At 41.8% G+C, this 24,583-nt stretch overlaps 1 long non-coding RNA gene across 1 annotated transcript in view; it reads left to right on the top strand.

The window, feature by feature from the left end:
- Positions 1-22,631: 22,631 nt before the first annotated feature.
- The window catches only part of LOC122562999, a 36,933-nt gene continuing 34,981 nt past the window's right edge, over positions 22,632-24,583 (top strand). Inside the window, exon 1 of the long non-coding RNA XR_006315465.1 lies at positions 22,632-22,711. This is a non-coding gene — a long non-coding RNA (uncharacterized LOC122562999). The remainder of the gene's footprint in view (positions 22,712-24,583) is intronic.

Below are 24,583 nucleotides of genomic sequence, written 5' to 3'. Positions count from 1 at the left end.
TACTTAGAGGAACAACACACACAGCCCCAAATATATATCAGGAATAAAAGAATGACCACAGAAAGATAAGGGCAAATCAAGGACAGCAGTGGGAAGTTGTGCGTGGAGTCCGAGGAGATAGGAGAAGCATTAAATGAATACTTTTCATCAGTATTCACACTGGAAAATACAATGTTGGCGAGGAGAATACCAAGATACAGGCTACTAGACTGACATTTGCAAGGAGGGGGTGTTAACGATTTTGGAAAGTGTAAAAATAAGATGTGTCCCCTGGGCCAGGTGGGATTTATCCCAGGATTCTCTGGGAAGTCAAGGAGGAGATTGTAGAGCCTTTGGCTTTGCTCTTTATGTCATCATTGACTACAAGAAGAGTTCCAGAAGACTGGAGGATAGCAAATGTTGTCCCCTTGTTCAAGACGGGAAGTAGAGACAACCCCGGTAATTATAGACCAGTGAGTCTTACTTTGGTTGTGGGTAAAGTGTTGGAAATAAGTTGGATCGAAGTATAGGAATAAGTTGATTAGGGATAGTCAACACAATTTTATGAAGGGTAGGTCATGCCTCACAAACCTTTTGAGAAGGTGACCAAACAGGTGGATGAGGGTCGAGCAGTTGATGTGGTGTATATGGATTTCAGTAAGGCATTTGATAAGGTTCTCCTCAGTAGGTTATTGCAGAAAATATGGAGGCACAGGATTGAGGGTGACTTAATGGTTTGGATCAGAAATTGGCTAATTGTAAGAAGACAGGGTGGTGGTTGATGGGAAATATTCAATTGCAATGGAGTTCAATTACTAGTGGTATACGGGAAAGATCTGTTTTGGGGCCACTGCTGTTCGTCAATTTATAAATGACCTGGATGAGGGCTTAGAAGGATGGGTTACTAAATCTGCAGATGACACTAAGGTTGATGGAGTTGTGGATAATGCTGAAGGATATTGCAGGTTACAGAGAGACAGAGATAAGCTGCAGATCTGGGCTGAGAAGTGGCAAATGGAGTTTAATGAGGAAAAGTGTGAGGTGATTCACTTTGGAAGGTGTAACTGGAATACAGAGTACTGGGTTAATGGTAAGATTCTAGGTAATGTGCATGAGCTGAGAGATCTTAGTGTCCATGTACATAGATCCCTCAAAGTTGCCATCCAAGTTGACAGGGTTGTTAAGAAGATAAATGGTGTGTTAGGTTTTATTGATAGAGGAATTGAGTTCAGAGCCACAAGGTCATACTGCAGTTATACAAAACACTGGTGTGGCCACACTTGGAGCATTGCGTACAGTTCTGGTCACCGCACTATAGGAAGGTTATGGAAGCATTGGAAAGGGTGCAGAGGAGGTTTACCAGGATATTGCCTGGAATGGAGGGAAGGTCTATTGTGGAAAGGCTGAGGGATTTGAGGCTGTTTTCATTAGTGAGAAGAAGGTTAAGAGGTGACTTAATAGAGACATACAATATGATCAGATAGAGTGGACAGTGAGAGCCTTTTTCTTCAGGTAGTGATGCATAGCACAAGGGGACATAGTTTTAAATTGAGGGGTGATAGATAAAGGATAGATGTCAGAGGTAAGTTCTTTACTCAGAGAGTAGTAAGGGCGTGGAGTGCCTGCCCGCAACAGTAGTAGACTCACCAGCTTTAAGGGCATTTAAATGGTCATTAGATAAACATATGGATGATAATGGAATACTGGAGGTTAGATGGGCTTCAGATTGGTTTCATAAGTCGTCGCACCATCAAGGGCCGAAAGGCCTGTACTGTGCCGTAATGTTCTATGTTCTATGTTCTATGGAGATTGGTGTCAAAACCATGTTGAAACCTCCATTCTTAGATACATGGTCAAAATGTAGGATTAGGTCCCGTCATACACAAAGTTCTTGTCAGAAAGACAGTTCTGAACAAGAATATGGACCACATGAAAGCAGAAACTTGGTAAACAGGGCAGGAACAAAATATAACCAGCCCCTCAGAATATCCAGCAAGGTTGTCAGAACTTGTGGGTTTTCTCCCTTCACCTAGCATTGGAGAAATCTCGAAGGACGAGATGACACAGCCAATGTTACAGCCTTGACTCTGTCACTGCCTGAAGAAAGAGATGAGTTTCAGCCAAGACGCACACTCACACACACACAGAGGTGAGCTGCAGTCCAGTACACATCACCAGGAGCTCAGGCAGTCAGAGGAAGAGCACCTGGTGCGAAAACACCCCAGGAGAAGCTACAGGACAAAGAATGGGACTATGTCCCAGGACTCAGAGAGGGGTGGATTTAGTGAGTGGAACGAGGTCAGCCAAGTAAACTTCATAGAATATGAGTTCCCTGATTGAAGCTGTTCATCTGGTCCAATCAGGGAGCCCTGGCTGACAGGAGTGGCTGGGGTCCTACTCACCCTATGAGCCGGGTCTGTGCTAGCTGAGTCAGTGTCACACACTTTATACTTGTAAATATAGCATGGCTCTGTGATGGGATACTGGCCTTTGCAGAGTTATTTCAAGAAGGTGCTGCCAAAGTTCCTTTGTGAGTTACGGCAGTGGATGGGTCACACTGCTGCCATTGTGTGACAGTGGTGAATGGAGTAAAAGTTTAGATGGAGGACAGGGTTCCAACAAGCAGCTGCATTTTTTATCCTCGATTGGTGTCCAGCTTCTTCAGTGTTGTTGGAGTTGCCCTCAGCCAAGCAAGTGAAGAGTATCCCATTGCATTTCTGATTTCTGCCTTGTGGATGATGGGCAGGCTTTGAGGAGTCATGAGGTGAGTTACAACTAAATTCCCAGCCCCTGTATACTCTTGGTAGCCATAGTATTTTTATGTCTGGCCCATTTAAGCTTCTCATTGATGGTGTGATGAATCTGCTCCTTTAACTAGGTTATGTTGTCCTTGGCTTTTTTTCAGAGAGGTCGTAAATGACACAGTCTCTGAAAAGTCTGGGGTTGAAGGGTTTTAGGGCCAATCTAATAAGACCTAACAGGTACTGCCTCTGGCAGAAGGCTTTCAAGTTTTAAAAAAGAACACTTGTACAATGAAAGGGGACTGGCCAGTTCTCCCAGCTCAACTTTTCTCTGGTTTGGTTAGGTCTTTAGCAGTAGTGTTGTAAAAGCTGGTGGACCCAAAGAAGCAGGAGCAGACTGGTCCTCTCTCTCTCTCTCTGATGTCTCTCCAGTAAGAACCTGTGTTTGCTTTTACCTTTTGTGCTAAGGGGTATTTATTGGGATTGTTGCAAGTATTTGGAATAGCATCATTAAGTTGGGAAGATCTGTTGGGTTTTCGGAGAGGTTAAGTTATTCAGTATTCTGTTTTCTGCTGCTTGTGTTTCATTTAATAATCTTGTAGATAAATTCTGTTTTGTTTAAAACTAAGTGGTTTGACCAGCAGCACTTTTCCTGGAATAGCCACTTCACACCTGCTTAAAACAATTAGCAAAGTTAGGGTCTGGGTTACCTTGCTGAACTGTTTTGAGGGGTCTGGCCTGGTCCATACCAGATTGGGGGCTCTTCCCAGGATTTGTTCTATAGTTCTGATTTGGAATTAGGGTTATTGGACTCGAGGGCAGCGAGTAGTAGGTGTTAGTGTCTTTTGTTCTGAGTGTTGAATTTGGTAGGTTTAAACAATATTTGGAATAGCAATGGCTCTTTCAGTCACCAAGAGTTTTCTGGGGGTGGAAGGAATGACTTTGGGGGTTTTGCAGAAGATGATTAAGGCCAAGCTGCTGGAATTAGCAGACAAGCTGGAGTTGGATCCGCCTCCTTCTGTGAGGAAAGGAGAGATAATTACAGCAATAGCTCAGCATTTAAATTTGCTGGAAATGACACCAGAATCTTTAGAGATGGGTAAAATTCAATTGAAAATGAAGCAGCCTGAGGTTAGAGGCAAAAGACAAGGTTCAGGCAACAGAAATGAAACAGAATTACGATTAAAAGCAGAGGAAAGAGAAAAGGAAAGAGAGACAGAGAGAGAGAGAAGACAAAGAAAAGGAAAGAGAGAGAAAAGAGACAGAAAAGGAGAGAGTGAGGAATTTCAGAAATTGGCAGGAAAGTCAGCTTAAAAGGATGGAGGTAAAGGCAGAAGGTAGGCTTAGCGAGAAAGAGAGTGAGGATGAGCAAACCCATGGTAGCCAAATGCCTCATGAGAAATTGCTTAAATATATTCAAAGCATTGCCTAAATTAGATGAGAAGGATGTTTAACTCATTTGAAAAGGTGACTAAACAAATGCGGTGGCCAGGGACCATGTGGGTTTTGCTGATCCAAACAAACCTTGTTGGTAGAGCTAGTGGGGTATTTGCATCACCATCAGAGGAGATATCTTGGGCTGTATGAGGAGGTGAATAAAAGCCATCTCAGGTAGATATGAGCTTGTGCCAGAAGCCTATAGGAATCTAAGAAGAGACCATGGTCAAACCTACATTGAGTTTGAAAGAATCAAACAAAGTAATTTTGATAGGTAGATAAGGACATTAAAAATAGAGCAAACCTATGATGCTCTTAGAGAGACAATTCATTTGTAAGAGTTCAAACATTCACTTCCTGAGGTAGTGAGAACTCATGTGGAAGAGCAGAGAGGTGAAACAGCAAGATTGGCAGCTGAAATAGCTGATAATTATGAGTTGGTCCATAAATCAAAGTTTGACTTCCAAAATCAGTTTCAATCCGTGAGGGATAGAAATTGGGGGAAAGAGAAATCCTCATGAGGAAAGGGAAAGGTGGATCTTGATAAGATCATAAGGATAACTTACCACCAGGCAAAAAGGAAACCCTTGAAGGGGAAAGAGAAGTCAAAAAGCTCCGATGTTTTTGCTGCAATAAAGGAGGCCACATTAAATCACAGTGTTGGTAGGTTAGGAAAAGCACTAGGAAGCCAGATATAGGAAAAGAGGATAAGTCAGTGAATTTTGTTGGAGTGGTAATGGAAAGCACAATGGAGGCTGGAAAGCTGCACCAGAATGTACAAGCTGGTCAGAGGTTGGTTAAGGAGGAAATGCCAGATCTTCTTAAACCATATACCTGCAGAGGTAAAGTTTACTTACATAGGCCAGGAACAGCAGATAATGAAGTTACAATACCAAGAGATACAGGATCCTCTCAATCTGTGATGCTGAAAGATGAGAAGATATGTACCTCTGAAGGACTATTGATTGGAAAGGTACTAGTAACAGGAATGCACGGTGACACAAGAAGCACTCAATTATGTAAAGTCAGGTTGGAGTGTCTAGTGAAGAGTGGGGAAGTCTTGGTAAGAGTATTGGACAAACTCTCAGCGCCAGGAATACAATTGGTCCATGCAAATGATATAGCTGATTCACCGGTAGGAGTGCTGCCTACTGGGGTTGAAAAGCCAGTGGAAACTCAGGCAATAAACCCACACTTTTAATACTTATTCCAGCATTTGAGGAACCTTTTACAAGAGTCTTAATTGATTGCGTAAGTCCCCTACTTCAAACAAAAAGTGGAAATCAGTATTTGTTAACAATAATGGGCATATTGACTAGATTTCCAGAGGCTGTTACATTATGCAATATCACAGCTAAAAGGATTGTAAAGAAATTACTCAAATTTTTCACTAGATGCGGACTACCGACAGAGATACAATCAGATCAAGGGTCAAACTTCACATCAAAATTATTCAAGGAAGTTATGGACAGCTTAAGAATAAAACAATTAAATTTACTGCATACCATCTAGAGTTACAGGGAGCACTAGAAAAGTGGCATCAGACATTTAAGACCAGGTTGAGGGCTTAAAGTCAGGACTATCCAGATGATTGGGATAAGACTTTGGGAGCAATGGTGATTGTCCTGATTAAAGGTCACCGCCAGATACTAGCTGAACTTCACCAGGGTCATCCAGGGGTTTCCACGACGAAGATACTCGTAAGAAACTATGCCTGGTGACCAGGTTGGATGCCAACATAGCTGCATTGGTGGGGCAATGCCAAAATAGACAGAAATTGCCATTGGCAGTGCCTCCACAGTTGTGGGAATGGTTGGGCAAACCCTGGATTCGGTTACATGTCAATCTTTTATGGGCCCTATGTTCCTGGTAATTGGGGATGCTGAGTCAAAGTGGTTGGCCATGCATAAAGTTTGTTAATGCAAGCTCAGGGATGACAACTAAGGAGCTGCAAGCATCGCTCGTGATACACAGACTCCCTGAAGTATTGGTCATGGACAATGGGATGTCATTTACCAGCAAGGAATTTGAGCATTTCCTGAAGTTGAATGGCATTTGGTACATAAGGACAGCTACATACCATCCGTCATCCAAGGTTTTGGTAGAACAGAGTGTGCTGGAAAAGCACAGCAGGTTAGGCAGAATCTGATGAGCAGGAGAATTGGCATTTCGGGCAAAAGCCCTTCATAAGGAATCAACATCAATTCTCCTGCTCCTCAAATGCTGCCTGAATCAAAGGAACTGGACCTGAGGCAAAAACATCGCAGGAAAAGCTACAAGAGAAAAACCAGGCTTACATCCCCAGATATGGTGGGGGAGTGAGGGTTGTAGTGATTGGAACCACGTGGACCTCATTGACTACGACATCTTTGATTGGGGTTGTTAACCTGGGCCAATCAGGAAAGCCCTGGCTGACCAATATTAGTATGTCCTCAGTTCAAGAGACTGACTCTGAGTTGGCTGGCCACAGTCAGTGCGCTGTGCGCAAGTAAATAAAGGGTGACTTGGTGACAGGATACCAGTTATTTCAGATACAATCCTTAACTTCCTTACTTAGTCATGGAAGATTCATCTTTCTCAATGGAGTACATTATTATTTGGAGATGCCAGTGTTGGACTTTGTACATTATTATTGATTGTTATCAAATATCTCCTTAACTGTCAGTCACTACTTATCGATCATCTTTTTTTTAAATCTAATTTTCAGTCCACTTTAAAAAATTTGTCCATGTACTTTGGTAAACACTTTTCTTTAAGGTTTTTCTTAAGACACCAGTTTAAGACTTAATTTCTCACGCTCAAACTGAATGTGTAAATCTATGTTATGATCTTGACAGCATTGTTACTCCAGCTCATCAACAGGTTTCTAATTAATTAAGTGGAATGAAAATAACAAAAAAAAATTAGTTGTATAAATACTTTTACAGCAGGCCAGTTCACTCAGTTAGTTTGATGGCTAGTGTACACTTTAGAACAAAGCCAATAGAAGGATTGAATTTCTATTCTGAATGGAGTTAGGATATGTCTCCTTACCCTGTCCCTGAAAGGGAAAGACAATGACCTATCAGTGCTAGCAAAAAGCTGCTGTAAAAACAACTCACGGCAAAGTTAAAAATCACACAACACCAGGTCATACTCCAACAGGTTTATTTGGAAGCACTAGCTTTCAGAGCGCTGCTCTTTCATCAGGTGGTTGTGGAGTATAAGATCATAAGACACAGAATTGATATCAAATGTTTACAGTGTGATGTTACTGAAATTATATATTGAAAAAGACTTGGATTGTTTGTTAAGTCTCTCATCTTTTAGAATGACTATGTTGGTTTCAATTCTTTCACATGTGAATCCCAGAACTTTTTAAAAATTACATTCTCAAGTGAATTTTAATAATTGGTGCCATGGCAGCCCAGATAATGCATTGAAGGTGTGAGGTGCCCTGTGTGAGGCTGTCTGTGCCCCAATGTTCAGACTGATTCTAATCTAAAAATAGGTACTTACAGAATCTTACATGGATTCATACAGTTTTTGAACAATATAAAATGTAATTCTGCAAGTACAAATTCACCCCACGAACTTATATGTGTGTGCATGTGGGTGTGGGTGTGCGCGGGGTGGGTATGAGTGTCTGTGAGAGAGTGTGCATATGTGTACATATGTGTACGAATGTAAGTGTAAAGGGGTATAAGTCTGTGAGAGGGTGCGTGTGTGGGTATGAGTGTGGGAGTGTATGTGTGAGCGTATGACAGAGTTCTTGTGTATGAGAGAGGGTCTGCGTGTGTGTATGGGTCTGTTGGAGCGTGTGTGTGCGTGTGCGTGTATAGTACAGTGGGGTCACCTGTAGTGCGACATGAACCCAAGGTTCCAGTTGAGGCCATCCCCATGGCTACCGAACTTGGTTATCAGCTTCTGCTCGGCCATTTTGCGTTGTTGTCTGTCCCGAACTCTGCCCTAGAGGATGGTCACCCGAAGGTCCGAGGTCGAATGTCCCAGACCACTGATGTGTTCTCCGACTGGGAGGGAACCCTCCTGTCTGTTGACTGTTGTGCAGTGTCCATTCATCCATTGCCGTAGTCTCTGCTTGGTCTTGCCAATGTACTGTGCCTGCAGCATATGAGATAGACAGTGTTAGCCAAGTCACATGAGTATCTGCAGCGTACATGGTGGGTGGTGGCCCCATGTGTAATGGTGGTATCCGTGTCGACACTCTGACACACCTTGAGCGTCTACTGTGACAGGGTTGTGTGGTGTTGTCCTGAAAGTCGGACAGTTTGCTGCATACAATAATCCGTTCGAGATTTGGTGGTTGTTTTAGGGTGAGAAGTGGAGGTGTGGGGAAGGTCTTGGTGAGGTGCTCATCCTCATTGATAATATGTTGCAGGCCGTGAAGAACATGGTGTAGTTTTTCGGTTCCTGGGAAGTACTGAACAACGAAGAGTACCCTGTCGGTTGCAGCTCGTGTCTGTCTCCTGGGGAGGTCATTACGGTTTCACGCTGTGAATCCATGTAAGATTCTGTAAATACTTTTTTAGATTAGAATCAGTCTGAACACTGGGGCATAGACAGCCTCACACAGGGCACCTCACACCTTCAATGCATTATCTGGACTGATAATTGGCACTTATTGCTAACGTTCACTTGAGAATGTAACTTTATAAAAGTTCTGGGATTTACATATGAAAGAACTGAAACCAACATGGTCATTCTAAAAGATGAGAGACTGAACAAACAATCCAGGTCTGTTTCAATATGTAAACATTTGCTATAAATTCGGTCTGTTACAATCTTATACTCCACAACCACCTGATGAAAGAGCAGCACTCTGAAAGCTAGTGCTTCCAAATTAACCTGTTGGACTATAACCTGTTGTTTTGTGATTTTTAACTTTGGATAGAGCACACATAAGACAAATGAAACTACCCTTGTACAGCAAAAACACTTTGTGCTGTGTCTAGGAACTGTTGGAATTTTATATAACATGAGAGCAAACATTCAGATTGAGAAACGCTGGTTTAGAAAATTTAGAGGTGTTACAGTTAAGGAGTTTAAAACCATTCAAGGATTTAATAAGGTAGATGGAGAAACACTCTCACCTCAGCCAGTGAAGTCCAGGATAAAATGTAGAATTAAAGCTGGTACATTTACTGATGATAGCACTTCTTTAAACAAAGCCTTATTAAAATTCTGTCCCTCACCCCAAAAACACCATTGAAAATAGGTCAATTCAAACTTCAGTTTGTGGGTGAGAAACTAAGGTCTTAAATTAGGTTCTGAAATAAAGCTTCAGTAGAGATATTTATCCAGGAATGAGGAAAGAATTAGTTCAAGTGGACTGGGAAAAATAGTTAAAAGTTAGCATGATGAATAAGCAGTGACTGTCAGTTAAGGAGATATTTAATAACATTCAACAATGATCTATTCCATTGAGAAATAATTATGGCTAATTAAGGTATTTAAGGGTGGTAACAAATTGCAAGGAAAAGTGTTTGATGCTGCAACAATTTGTTACATCAAGTCAGCTCAAAACTGATGTTAATAGATTTATGTTAAGTCAGAGATAAACAGTTATGGAACCAAAGTGCAGGAAAAACAAAGACTTGATTAAGTGGCAGAAAAGTTGGAGGACTTTGACAAATATTTAAATTGGTTTGTCCTACTTGTTGCCCTGCCCCAATTGCTCCTGATTGGCTGTCTGGATCATTTTGTAGGACTGTTAAGAGTCAACCACATTGCTGAAGCTCTGGAGTCACATGTGAACCAGATGACGTTTTGAAATAGTCTATCTTCTCTGCAACTGCATCATTGTATTCTGCACCCTGTTCTACTACCCTGATGTATTTTGTATGTATGACCTGCCTGTACAGCACATAAAACAATCTTTTTCATAGTACCTTGGTGCATGTGAGAGTAATAAATCAAATCAAAGGTTACTTTAAGGCTAGCACTTTTTTAATTGAATTCATATTTCACCATCTGCCATGATGGGATTCAAATCCAATTCCCCGGAGCATTTGTCTGGTATCCTAGATTAGTAGGAGAAAGTGAGAACTGCAGATGCTGGAGATCAGAGTCGAGAGTCTGGTGCTGGAAAAGCACAGCCAGTCAGGCAGATCCAAGGAGCAGGAGAATCGACATTTCAGGCATAAGCCCTTCATCAGGTTCTACATTAGTAGCATATTTAAATTACAATTACCTCCCCATAGCAGACTTGCCCACTCCTGTCCAATGTTCCTGAAATCTTTTGTTTTCTAGAAACATGGCCTGCCCTTCTCTGGCCTATCTATATTATTAACAGGCAAGTTGATCTATTTGTCTCTCAATGACAGCAGCAAAGCAGATATAATCCCTAAAGGTTGCAAACTACAGGCATGTAAAGCTGCTGAACTCAACAGCTCCAGCTGTTCTTGAGCAAAGAGTGCAGGCTTCCATAACCAGAAGCAGCTGGCTTTCCCGGGAATGGGGCCACTGGTGCATGATAGCTGCTATAAATCTCCTGCTACACACTCAAATGTACAATTGTTAATTCAGCATTTTCAAGGAATTTCACTCACTCCCACGACTGTTTATTCATCTCTCATCATTTTGCATGTTTCAGTTTGATTTTTAATTGAGGCAAATTCCTACAGATGTGGTTCTGATGGAAGAAACATTCCTGGCAAGCTGTTTGCACATGAATATAAGTACCAAATGTAGGGATAGCCCCAGTCATCAATCAGTTTAACATCAAGGCTGTTCAGTGGAATTGCAGTAAGATTGCACTGTGCTCATCTCCTCACATCTTCCTATGTTCTGTGAGATACCATTGTATTTGACATTTGCTCCTTTTTAAAGTTTGGATGCCATATATTCACAAGTCAGCCCTCTTTGTAGTAACACAAAGCTTTGTATCACTCCAGTCAATGTTGCTTCCATGTCGATTTTTGTCTCTAATGATGAAGTGATTTTTCCTGAAGGGTAACATTAGGAAATTGTTTCCAGGTTTACATCCATTGTTATTTGGTTTTGTCATGTGCATTTACAACTGCATTTTGACTATTCTCATTAATATACATGGCATAAACAATCATAGCCTGAGGAAAGTGCCAAACACACATCATAAGAACATACGCTGGGGTGTCAAGCCATCTATCATTCAGACACATTAAGCTCAGTAATTGGGTTATCTTTACAATTTGTACTGTAACTAATACTGATATCAGAGTATCAACTCAAAGAAAGAAAAAATTACAAATGCAGATCTCAATGAGAAGAGAAAGAATAGTCAAATAAAAACAGAAAAATACTTGTTTCATATTCCACTTATTTAAGGTTTAACTTTACACACATTTCAAATCGCTATAATTCCAGCAAAGTATTTTAATAGCAGAAGTAAAATACGGTAAATGCCAGAGAAATATGAAAAATGAGTAGGCCACCTTCAAGCCTGCTCCCCCACTCAGTAAGATCATGGCTGATCTAATTTTACCCTCAACTCTATATTCCTGTATATCCCTGATAATCTTTCTTCACCTTTTGGTAATTAAGACTCCATGTATCTCTACCTTAAAATATTTAAAGACTGCATTCAATGTCTTTTGAGGAAGGGAATTCCAAAGACTCTGAACCCTCAGAGTGAAAAAAGGTTTTCTCTTCTCTCTGTCTTAAATGGGATCCCCCACCACCACCACCACCACCTTATTTTTACACTGTAATTACATTCAATAAAGAAAATGTGGGAAATATGACAGGTCATCAAAAATAATGATAACTGTTCCTCTCTGCCTGACTTGCTGAGTATCACCTAACTTTGTGTTAGATTTGTACTCTAGGACAAAGCAGTTTTAAATCTTTAACTGAAAACTGAGAAGGTGTAGCCAGCACTGAGAGCAAGAAAGTTCAGGTGTAATGTAATTACATGCATTGCAGACTTGTGCTGTTATCTCCTCCATCTTTTAAACTGGATGTTTGCTTTAATGTTACATGACTGTATGTGTCTCTGATTAGAAAGAAAATTCACAGGAAATTCCACCCTGATTTGTTCACTCTCCAGATGTCAGGAAACAACATGTTCCAAGTTCCCAAAAATTTCCTTTTCTTCGTATCAGGCTATGAACACTAATCTGTTGAAAATATTAACAGCAAAACCTCTGCCTGCCAGCATATGGACAGCGCCTGCTGAAGGTACAACAACTCAATATAGTTCCAGTCAGCTTTCTTCTCGTAATACTGAAAGTGGTGCATTTACATTGTCATGAGGAACCAGGATTGTGGCAGCGTTAATGGACAGATATAAAGAAATATCAAAAAGAATGATGGAGCAGGATCTCTCTGGAATCCAGATCTGGACTCAGATCCCAGATTCATGTGATCTGATGTCACTATTATATAGCTTCTTACATTAACACTCAATGGCAACTCTAAAGTAACGGTATAGTTAATCCTTTTTTGCACATCACTTGCATTAACCCATGAACATTACTTACTCATCTTCGATACTATGCCCCTCCCCTCCCCCCTACCACAATAGATCCTTCAATCTGACTCATCATGCTGACAAAGTTTCTCAAAGTAAGCTAGTCACATTTGCCTGTGTTTGGCCCAAATCCCTCTAAACCTTTCCTATTCATATATCTATCCAAATATCTTCTAAATGTTGCAACTGTTCCTGCATCTGCCACTTCCTCTGGCAGCTCATTTGACCACACGAACTACCCTCTGTGTGAAAATGTTGCCTTGCATGTCTTTTTTTAAATCTTCCTCCTCTCACTGTAAAATTATGCACCCTAGTTTTTCCACACCCTAAGGAAAAGACTCTTGCTATTCACCGTATCGATGCCCCACATGATTTTATAAGCCCCTATAAGGTCACCCCTCAATCTCCTACACTCCAGTGAAAAAAATTCCCAGAATAATCAGCCTTTCGTTATAACTCAAACCCTCCAGTCCCTTTAACATTCTTACAGCTATAGAGTCATAGAATTGTCCAGCGTAGAAATAGACCCTTCAGTCCAACTCACCCATGCCAACCAGATATCCTAAATTAGTCTCGTCCCATTTGCCAGCATTTGGCCCACGTCAGTGTCAGTGATGTGTTTACCTGAGTGTGCCCTTGAGTCCACACAAGCTAAATTACCCACAAAGATGATTGTCTCTGCACTGGTGGAGGTTGAAGGCTGATGCTATGTCAGGGCTTCGTCTGAGGGTTCATACCATTCCTCCACAGAGATGCTGCTGCCCAGGAGGGATCAGGCGATTGTCCTTTTCTTAATGTAGTTGGTTCCTTTGTAGGAAAAGCGAGGGATTTTAGTTGACAAAGAGTAAGAGAAGAGAAAAAGACATGAAAAATGAGAAGAGCAGAGTACTAAGTTGCTGACAGACTAATTGGCACATTGCTGTTTCCCCACCACCACAAAAGTGGTGGTGGTCTCCTCTGTCAAGTCACCAATCCAATGATCTTTTGGCCCCATATCTGCCATCCTCCCCACTCCCGCCACTCATGGTTTTCTCTGCCTGGTTTTGGGCACATTTTCCCCCGCACTGAGTTAAGGAAAAAGCTGGAGTATGACAGAAGTGGGCACAGGAGCAGTTATGGGATCGCGCTTTACCATGTGAGGCAGTGAGGCGTCCCCATTGAGTGAGCAGCACTTGATGCAGGCAGGAAGGGTTCGTAGTTTATAGAATTTCTACAATGTGGAAACAGGCCATTCGGCCCATCAAGTCCATACCAACCATCCAAACAACATTCCATCCAGAACAACCCCATTCCCAATCCAACTAACTTACACATCTTTGGATTGTGAGAGGAAGCGGGAGCACCCAGACGAAACCCCACACAGACACAGGGAGAACGCATAAACTCCACACAGTCAGTCACCCGAGGCTGGAACTGAACCTGGGTCCTTGGCACTGAGGCAGCAGTGCTAAACACTGAGCCACCATGCCACCCTTGATAAAGGCAACAATGTGGATATGAGCCCTTGAGTGAACATATTGCACATGATGCTGAGGTCTGTGGTCATTTAGTCACAGCGAGATACAAGGGCAGTAGCAGTGTTATAGAGAGCAATAACCCTGTATGCTGTGCTCTTCCAGCACCACTGATCCAGAATATTGCACATGATGCTGAGGTCTGTGGTCATTTAGTCACAGCGAGATACAAGGGCAGTAGCAGTGTTATAGAGAGCAATAACCCTGTAAGTATGAGGTAGCAGAAAGATGATGGTGTTGCAGGTCATTGGCCTTCTTGACTTTTCATTGCAGCCACAGAACTGACCCTTCCTATGATACCTGTCTAGGCTGGACTGCTCAGTTACGCTAGCCCCTTGCTACAGGGAAGAGGACTGACCATCTCTCTCTGACTTCATCTTGGAGGCTAGTCTCCATAAACTTTGAGTTGAAAGTGAGGACTGCAGATGCTGGAGATCAGAGCTGAAAATGTGTTGCTGGAAAAGCGCAGCAGGTCAGGCAGCATCCAAGGAGCAGGAGAATCGACGTTTCGGGCATGAGCCTTTCCTCATTCCTGAAGAAGGGCTCATGCCCGAAACACCGATTCTCCTGCTCCTTGAGTGCTGCCTGACCTGCTGCGCTTTTCCAGCAACATATTTTCAGCTCCATAAACTTTGAGTCAGGTTCATTAGCTTTGAAACCATTTCCAGGTCACTGGCAATGATCACCACTAGCGGAGGGGCATTTTCGGACTGGCAGTATCTGAAGTAGTGTCCTTTAAATATGGTTTCAAAGCCTTTGTTCCCGGAAAGTCAGGTATTACATCATCCATCCTGCTCGCTGCCACGCTACACCTTCAAAACAGGAAATCTCTGCTCAGAATCTTACAGGTTGAGCTAAATCATTCATCAAGAAGTTTGAGAAGCATTTCCCAAACAGAGAACAATAGAATTATGATCACTGTGCTCTGTAAACTGTAAATGCCAGGACAACTGTGTTTAAAACTGAAATTAATATCAAGGGGTATGAACAAAATGTGGGTGACTAGCTTTAAGATACAAATCTGCTTTGTTTTAACTGAATACATATTCAAAAGGGAATGTAAGGAAGAATGAAATAACACAGGGAAAGAAAATTGAAATGAAAACAGAATATGCCAGAATTACTCGACAGGACGAGGAGCACTGAATTCTAGCTGAACTGATCTGATTTCATTTCTGGTTTTGGATGAAAACTTTTCGATTTTGCAACACCCCAGAGATTCACAGCTCCCTGGGGACAATTAACTACATCAAATTTCAATATAATGCCATTGTGTAATTTTAGTTAGTCATGGCTCTAGAGTCATAGAGTTACACAGCACGGAAACAGACCCTTTGGTCCAACTTGTCTGTGATGACCAAAGATCCTAAAGCCATCTAGTCTCATTTGCCTGCATTTGGCCCATATCCTTCCAAACCCTTCTTTTTCATCTACGCATCCAGATGCCTTTTAAATGCTGTAATTTAACCCACCTCCACCACTTCCTCTGGCAGCTCATTCCATACACGTACCACCCTCTGCATGAAAAAGATGCCCTTAGATCCCTTTTAAATCTTTCTCCCCCTCACCTTAAACCTATGCCGTCTAGTATTGGATTCACCTGCCCTGGGAAAAAGACATAGGCTATTCACCCTTATCCATGCCCCTTATGATTTAATAAACCTCTATAAATTAACCCCTGAGTTTCGAACGCTCCAGGGAAAATAACTCCAGTCGATTCAGCCTTTCCCTATAGCTCAAACTCTCCAACCCTGGCAACATCCTTGTACATTTTTTCTGAACTCTTTCAAGTTTAACAACATCTTTCCTATAGTAGGGAAGCCATAATGGAATGCAGTATTACAAAAATAGCCTAACCAATGTCCTGTACAGCCCAACTCCTATACTCAATGCTGACCAACAAAGGTAAGCATACAAATTTAATGATATCCTTCCCACAGCAGGGTGACCAGAACTGTACACAGTACTCTAAAAGTGGCCTCAACAATGTCCAGTACAACCCTAGCATGACATTCCAACTCCGATACTCAATGCGCTGACCAATAAAGGCCAAATTTCTTTACTATCCTGTCTACCTGTGACCCCACCTTCAAGGAACTATGAACCTGAACCCCAAGGTTTATTTGTTTGGCAACACTCCCCAGGACCCTATTATTAAGATTATAAGTCCTGCCCTGGTTTGTCTTACCACCCAATTCAATGAATGATAGCCTCTTCTTGTGGTAACGTGCAGATTGAATTTTGCCATTGACAATGGAATTTATACGCGTTGATTGTATTTAAATGTTCTATCTTTGGATTAATGAGAAGGATTAATGGTGACAAAAATATTCTGAGCAATCTCACTGCTAGTCTCCTTCTCTCCTTCGTTGTTTATTGGTAACAATTTCCTGATTCACCAATGATGGCTTTCCTCACAGTTCTGTAAATCAGAACCAATCAGCACCAGTTCAACATTCTTTAAAAAAAAATTGGATGGCTATAACATAGAAGCCAATCAAGTACATGTGTAACTCATCTTGACACTTCAAGTGCACTATGATGTGAATTTTCAAAAAATATATATACCTAAAATTGCAAAGCGATGTTGATCAATTGGGCCAAATGAGTTGTGGAGTTGCAGATGAGTTTAATTTAGATGGATGTGAGGTGCTGGACTTTGGTAAGATGAATAAGGGCAGTAGCCTCACAGTTAATGGTAGGACCCCGGTAGTGTTGTCAAACAGTGAGATCTAGGGATTCAGGTACATAGTTCATTAAAAGTAGCATCAGGTAGACAATGTGGTTAAAGAGAACGTTTGGAACGCTTGCCTTCTTTGTTTAGAGTATTGAGTTTGGGGGTTGGTCCATTATGTTGGGGTTACACAGGAAAATGGTGAGGCCACTTTTGGTGTACTCTGTACAGTTCTAGTCAGCCTGCTCGAAAAAGGATATTATTAAATTGGAGTGAGTTCAGAAAAAAAACTTACAAGTGTGGTACTGGGATTGTAGGGTTTGAGTTCTCAGGAGAGGCTAGATGAGCTGGGACATTTTCACGGGAGTGTAGGAGGTTGAGGGGTGACCTTACTGAGGTTTATACAATCATGAGGAGTATAGATAAGGTAAGAAACAAAGTCTTTTTTCCTAGGATAAAGGAGTCCAAAACTAGGGATCCTAGGTTTAAGGTGAGAGGCGAATGACTTAAAAGGGACCTGAAGGGCAATGTTTTCACACAGAGGATGGTTCATTTGTGGAATGAACTGCCAAAAGAAGTAGTAAGTGCAGGTCCAGTTTCAACATTTAAGAGTCATTTGGATAGATATATGAATAGGAAGGATTTAGAGGGGTATGAACAAAATGCAGGCAAATGGGACTAGTTTAATCTGGGAAACTTGGACGACATGGACGAGTCGGACCGAAGGGTCTGTTCCATGCTGCATGGCCGCATGAGATATTTAGATTTACTTCAAACAGTTATAAAACGTGGAATAAATAACATCACATGGTCATAAGAGAAGAGGAAGGTTCAAGAAAAATCCCATTTCTCAAAACACTGCGAATGACAGCAATTTCATTTTCACTGAAGAACACAGATGCTGCCAACACATCGCGCATAATTGAGTCATGGTTTATGTCAGTCCTGCCTCGATTTGTAGTTCTTGTACAGTTCTTGTGGGTTCTAACTGAAGAGACTTGTACAAATAAAAGAACACTCCAGCAGAGCACTGAGTCATTATGTGAAGAACAAACGAAAACATTCTCCCTGGGTGTCCCGTTCTGTCCTATCCCTGAACCAACAACATCCTGCAGATCTACTTATCTCCTTGATGTCTGTGAGTTCTTGCATGTGCAGCTGAGTTGTTCTACGTCATACTGTGACTACTCCTACTACACAGATCTTTGAAATGGCTCAAGAACAGAAAAAAAAGCCAGACGTAAAAGCAAGTTCACTCTTACGGACAGTTTGCCTGTCAGTGCCTACCCGTCAATAGATTAGCTCATCATTACTCTCAAAGGGAGAGGGAAATATATCCTTGAAAAAGAGACTTCTCCCAATGTCTCTACCGACCTTCTGAAAGAGCCTTATTTACCCTGTTCCATTCTCCCACTTGGAAATGTGGCATTGCTGAAGACAAGGAATAACACTAGTGCTTCATACAATAAAATGTTACATGAAGAAATCCGCTGCTACACAGAACACTGAATGGATTGTTAAGTATCTTGCAACCTTTGGAAAGGCAAATCAGGAGGAAGGACTTATACACATAACAGCAGGATCCTGGGGAGTGTTGCCGAACAAAGAGAACTTGGGGGTGCAGGTTCATAGCTCCTTGAAGGTGGAGTCGCAGGTTGACAGGATAGTGAAGAAGGCATTTAGTACATCTGCCTTTATTGGTCAGTGCTTTGAGTGTAGGAGTTGGGGTTGTACAGGACACTGGCTAGGCCCCTTTTAGAATACTGCATTCAGTTCTGGTCTCCCTGCTATAGAAAAGTTGCTGTTAAACTTGAAAGGGTACAAAAAGATTTACAAGGATCTTGCTAGGGTTGGAAGGTTTGAGCTACAGGGAGAGGCTGAATGGACTGGGGTTATTTTCCTGGAGCATTGGATACTGAGGGGTACCTTATAGAGGTTTATAAAATCATGAGGGGCATGGATAGGGTGAATAGACAAGGTCTTTTCCCCAGTATTTTCCCCAGGGTGAGGAAGTCCAAAACTAGAGGGCATAGATTTAAGGTGAGAGGGGAAAGACTTAAAAGGGACCTGAGGGGCAACTTTTTCGTATAGGTGACAGAAAGTGATAGAAGTGGATAAAATTAAACACTTTAAAGACAGACTTAAAATGGACCTGAGGGGTAACTTTTTCACGCAGAGGGTGATGTGTGTATGGACTGAGCTGCCAGAGGAAGTGATGGAGGCCGGTGCAATTACAACATTTAAAAGGCGAGTTTTAAGAAGATTTGTAGCTCAGGTTGAGGTTCTGGATGTAGGTTTGCTCACTGAGCTGGAAGGTTCATTTTCGGACCTTTCGTCACTATGCTAGGTAACATCATCAGTGAGCCTCCAGTGAAGCACTGGGTTTAGTGACCCACGTTCCTCACAGAAATAGACAGTGGGTCACTAACACCAGTACTTCACCAGAGGCTCACTGATGATGTTACCTAGTATGGTGGCGAAAGGTCTGAAAATGAACCTTCCAGCTCAGCGAGAAAACTTACGTCCATTTAAAAGGCATCTGGATGGGTATATGAATAGGAATGGTTTAGAGGGATATGGGCCAAGTACTGGCAAATGGAACTAGATTAGTTAGGATATCTGGTCGGCATAGACGAGTTAGACTGAAGAGTCTGTTTCCATGCTGTATATCCCCATGACTATAACGTTAGAGGATTAAAAACGTTTGGAAAGGTGAAGGTGCAGAACAAAATGGAACATTGTCTTTGAGTGAAGGACTATTAACCAACTTCAGAGCACGGTAAGAGAAATCAATCAAAGTTTTCCATTCTGGGTATCGTCCAAGAAGTATCAGCACTGGCACGTGAGCTGAAGGCTTCCTCCATGAAGTATTATTCTATGAATGACACTTTCTAGACCATGTACAGATCCAGGAACCTGAAGTCTTGTGTCACAACAGATTAATGCTAAGATGCATTCTGGACATAATCTATCAGCACTCACTACCTGCACTGAAAGAGAAATGGCTACCTCAAGGCTGATGATTATCAATGGGATCTATCCCATTACCCCGCCACAGGAGAGGAAAATAACAAAACAAATATTCTCTAATCAACTTGTTCAGAGATACTACTACCTCTAAAACAGATGGGACTTGAAGCTGGACCTTCTACCTCAGAGGTAGAGATAATACCACTGTGCCATAGAGGCTCAAGAAGGAACATAGAAACAGAAAATAGGTGCAGGAATAGGCCATTCAGCCCTTCAAGCCTGCACCACCATTCAATACAATCGTGGCTGATCATGCAATTTCAGTAACCCACTCCCGCCCTCCCCCGTACCCCTTGATCCCTATAGCTGCAAGGCCCATGCCCCGCTCCCTCTTGAATTTATCTATGAACTGGCCCCATCAGCTTCCTGTGGGAGAGAATTCCACAGGTTCACAACTCTCTGAGGGAAGAAATTCTTCCTCATCTCAGTCCGAATGGTTTGCCTCTTATTCTTAGACTGTGACCCCTAGTCCTGGACTTCCCATCATTGGGAACATTCTTCCTGCATCAAGCCTGCTCAGTCCCATCAGGATTTTACATGTTTCTATGAGATTCCAGCTCATTCTTCTAAAGTCCAGCGAATACAAGCTCAGTCCAACCATCTTTCATCATATGTCAGTCCTGCCATCCCAGGAATCAGTCTGGAGAACCTTCGCTGGACTCCCTCAATAACCAGAATATCTTTCCTCAGACTAGGAGACCACAACAGCACACAATACTCAAGATGTGACCTCACCAAGGCCCCGTATAACTGCAGTAAGATATCCCTGTTCCGATACTCAGATCCTCTCACTATGAAGCATGTCATTCACTTTCTTCACTGCCTGCTGCACCTACATGCCAACCTTCAGATTCCATGACACCCCGGTCTCATTACACCTCACCTTTCTCTAACTTGCCACCATTTAGATACTAATCTACTTTTGTGATCGAAGTGAATAACCTCACATTTAGAGTCATGGAGTATTGGTCCAACTCGTCCATGCCGATCAAATATCCTAAATTAATCTAGTCCCATCTGCGAGCACTTGGCCCATATGCCTTTAAACTCTTCCTATTCATATACCCATTCAGATGCCGATTAAATATTGTAATTGTACCAGCCTCCACCACTTCCTCTGGTAGCTCATTCCGTACACACACCATCATTTGCATGAAAACGTTGCCCATTATGTCTCTTTTGTATCTTTCCACTCTCATCCTAAACCTATGCCCTCTAGTTCTGGACTCCCCCAACTCAGGGAAGAGACTTTGTCTATTTATCCAATGTATGCTCCTCATGAGTTTATAAAACTCTATAAGGTCACCCCTAAGCCTCCAACACTCCAGGAAAACAGCCCCAGCCTATTTAGCCTCTTCCTATCGCTCAAACCCTTCAAAATGTATCAACATTATATTGCACTGGTCAAATATTTGCCCACTCAGCCAGTCTGTCCAAGTCACCCTGCAGTCCCATAGCATCCTCCTCATAACACACACTGCCACCCAGCTGAGGGTCGTCTGCAAATTTGGAGATATGGCATTCAATTCCTTCATCTAAATCGTTAATGTATATTATGAACAGTTGGGGTCCCAGCAGTGAACCTTGCTGTGCCCCACACGTCACTGCCTGCCACTCTGCTTCCTGACTGCCAACCAGTTCCCTATCCATGTCAATACATTACCTCAGTTACCATGAGCTTTACTAATCTCTTGTGTGGAACCTTGTCAAAAGCCTTTTGAAAGTCCAGATACACATCTTCTGCTGATTCACCCTTGTCCTCTCTACTGGTCACATCCTCAAAACATTCTGAAATATTTGTCAAGCATGATATCCCTTTGGCGAACCCATGCTGACTTGGCCCGAATCTGTCACCGCTTTCCAAATGCTCTGTTGTTACATCCTTAATGATTGACATTTACCCCACCACTGATGTCAGGCTAACCAGCCTATAATTCCCCATTTTCTCTCTCCCTCCTTTTTTAAAGGGTGGGGTTACATTATCCTCCAATCCATCTGAACTCTTCCAGTGTCTACAGAATCCTGGAAAATGATCACCAATGCATCTGCTACTTCTAGGTCCACTTCCTTAAGTATACTGGAAAGTAGAGCATCAAGCCCTTGGGACTCATTGGGTTTTAATCCCATCAATTTCCCCAATGCCATTTCCTGCCTAAAAAGGATTTCATTTAGTTCCTCCTTCATACTTCACCCTCTGTCCCCGAACATTTTCTGAAGATTATTTGTGTGCTCCTCAGCGAAGACAGATCCAAAGTATTTGTTCAACTGGTCTGCCATCTCCTTGTTGTCCATTATGAATTCACCTGATTCTAACTGCAAGGGACCTAAAGAAGGAAACATAAACAAGCTATCAATCTCTAAAACAAATGAAAGAACTGAAAGTCCTGGAAGTCTGAAACAAAAAATGGTGGAGAAATACAACAGGTCTGGCTGCATCTGTAGGGAAAACAGAGCTTCAAGTCCAGTAACCCTTCATCAGGTCAGAACAAACTTTCAAACTGAACAGTTTGTATCTAAATCAGCCACGTGGTATTATAATCAATATTCTAATACCACACTTTGAAGGAAATTAGGATTTGAACTCAAATGTACTTCACCCAGAAGTAGGGACACTACAACTGTATCTCAAGAAATTGCCAGGTTGATCACTTTTCTGAAAACCATTAATGGCCAATTTCCTTTTTAATAGGTTGCAGCTGCTCCCATTGCTAGCAGGTGAGACTGTCTATAAAGAGGCTTTAAATTAGGCCTATTGAAGAAATTGTGTTTCCTCTCTGTACAATAAGGTTAGAGTTGGTGATTAAGTAGTAGTTGTGTCTGTGGAACACAGTACGCCAGGGGGGTTGGTTTCTTGGTGGGGCTTCAGTTGTGCATCTTCTGTTTTTAGGTATTTTTTGATGCTTGAGATTTGTGGTGTTTTTAGGTTGCTGAAGTAATGTGATGCAATCTTTCTATTATTTAACAAGCTCTCACTTTCAAATTCTGAGCTTCTAATGTTAGTCATGTTTATTTTCACAAAGAAAAGCCTGTTATGAAACTAATGTTTAAAAATTGTGATTTTTTTGCATCCAATAATTGTGCTGTGTTAAGGAGATGTGGTACAAGATTATGTTTGAAGTAAGTTTTTATGTATTGAGTCAAACATTTTAAAGTTCAATAGCAATGTAATTTTAATTCCCTTCATAACTTTTCAAAGTTTGTTTCTTCTGTTAAATTGCTCACATTTCTTCTGAGTGGTGATGCCAAGATTAGGTTTAGTTCTGCCTGTTTTTAATGTCTTGCCTGCTCAGTTGAGGCCTTAACTGTGTCTCTTTACGGGGTGTGAAACTCCATTGCTTCCTTAATGTGTACTTTTTGTAGTGTCTGCTTTTTGTTCAAAGTGAATGTAGTTTAACTCATTTGAAAGCAGGATAGTTTTACTACTGAGTGGGTGAAATTAATAAGTAGTCCTATTAGCACGAATATCAAAATTGTGATAATCTAGATGGCTCTCATCATGTGATTAACTTTATAAGCATTCTTGAAGTAACATTTTATCACTGTTCTATTTGGCACCTTATAATGTAAGGGTGAGATGTCAGTGGTCATAAATCCATGTTTATATATACAATTCCTGTTTTTTCAGCTCAGTCAGCGGTGTCTTCATGCTAGTAATCCATCAGCCTGTGTAAAGCTCATGGTAACAGTACTGTTATCTTTTTAATAAGTGTTAGCCCCATATCTCCCAGCTTAGATTAGTTGGCTCTCTGAAGTTTGTCCGTCTGACATACACTTGCTCCTTTTAATGAGAGCCCAAAGCACTTGTTGGTGAGTTTAAAATGTGTGGTGGGATGTCTGTTTCTGAGGAAGTTGCTGATGGTTTTGTATTGACACAATCTGTAGATGATTGAACCCTGTGCATATTGTACCATTTTTCAATGTAGTAACACGACCTGAGGTTCTTCACCGGGTGGATGAGCAGACAAAAATTGGCACTGAGCCAAAGCTGTTGTGGGATGACTAAAAGGTAGCTTTTAAGGATGGATTAGTGTGTATGAAGTAAGGATGTAGTTTTGGAAAATTCTGGGCTGCATTTTAGAAGTAGTCCTGTATTGGAGGCAGGAATGATAGAATAAAGCACTTGGGTTGCTTGTTTTTGAAAATCTATTTTTTTAATGGTAACACAACTTTAACTGAAGTGAAGGCTGTTCTGCTCTGTGGAATGCACAGTCCAGTGCAGGAAATCCATTGTTACATTTGTGGTCTTTGTCATCTATAACGGCCAAGACATTTCCCAAAAGCTCAGTTGTGTGGTGTGGCAACGTCCCAATTGGCTGAGCGCTTTGATTGGCCAACCGATCGGAGCCCAAATGAAGTTTTGCAATTGACTCTATTTAGCCCTGTTAAGGATTTCAAAAGGAAACCTTGCCTGGAATCCCTCCATTGCTGTAATAACTGGAGCTGTGTGAAGTGAATTGGGGTGGTGACTGTGGAGGGTGTATCCATGCTGTCAGAATGAATAAGAAATTGGAGTGTGGGAATGGGACAAGCAGTGACTTTATCAATCTTTTCCTGGCATTATAAAGGTTGATCTGTAGTCCTAGGAATCCAATGATTTGTTGCATTTATAGGCAGCTAAACAGCATGGAAACAGACCCCTCGGTCCATCTGGTCCAAACCAACCATGTTCCCAGAGTAAATGAGTCCCACTTGTATGCATTTGGCCCAGACTCCCACAACCTTTCCTATTTGTTTACTTATCCAAATGTCTTTTTCAATG

The sequence above is a fragment of the Chiloscyllium plagiosum genome, chromosome 26, assembly GCF_004010195.1.
Source record: "Chiloscyllium plagiosum isolate BGI_BamShark_2017 chromosome 26, ASM401019v2, whole genome shotgun sequence".
NCBI lineage: Eukaryota > Metazoa > Chordata > Chondrichthyes > Orectolobiformes > Hemiscylliidae > Chiloscyllium > Chiloscyllium plagiosum.
Note: the sequence above shows the minus strand (reverse complement) of the source record. Positions and strands in the feature narration are given on the sequence as shown.